Consider the following 629-nt stretch of genomic DNA (forward strand, 5'->3'; position numbering starts at 1 on the left):
CTGCACAAATGCATTTTCCATCTTTATTATCTGCGTCTTTGGCGTTTTTTCGTTCGACTCTTGCATGGGATTCTTTGACAACTGGACATCAACATAGTTGCTGTACTCCTCTACTTTTTTATTTGTAATCTTGACATCATCATAGAGAAGCGTTGTTTGTGCAGTGGACGTCGTCGCGGTAATTTTAGGCTCTTCTGTCACCATGTTCACATCCACCATGGAGAGCGAGTCGTTGTACCCGTCGTTCAACATATCTTCAATCACCTTCAGTTCCAAGTTTCTATTCTTGAAGAAATCTTGAAACATCTTCCACGTGTCCACGCAGAGGATGTCATTGTTAAGCATCTTTAATGGGAAAAAAAGGTTTTATTATTTAATTTCATTATCCAATAAAAGTTCATGAAGAAATCGGCTGTTATGTATAAATCAATTACCTTTTCAATGCGTTCGAGTTCTCCCAAGAATATCGGATAATCAAATCTATTGCCGTTATGTGCCACGAAACAAATTGGCGGCGTGAGTCGTCGTAGAAAGTGCGTTATTAACTCGTAAATGTCACTCTCGAAAGGCTGGAGCACCTGCACATCCTCGTTGTACAGTTCTATAAAATTATAAAGAATTCTTATAAC

This window comes from Wasmannia auropunctata, unplaced genomic scaffold (assembly GCF_000956235.1).
Source record: "Wasmannia auropunctata unplaced genomic scaffold, wasmannia.A_1.0 LD334171.1, whole genome shotgun sequence".
NCBI lineage: Eukaryota > Metazoa > Arthropoda > Insecta > Hymenoptera > Formicidae > Wasmannia > Wasmannia auropunctata.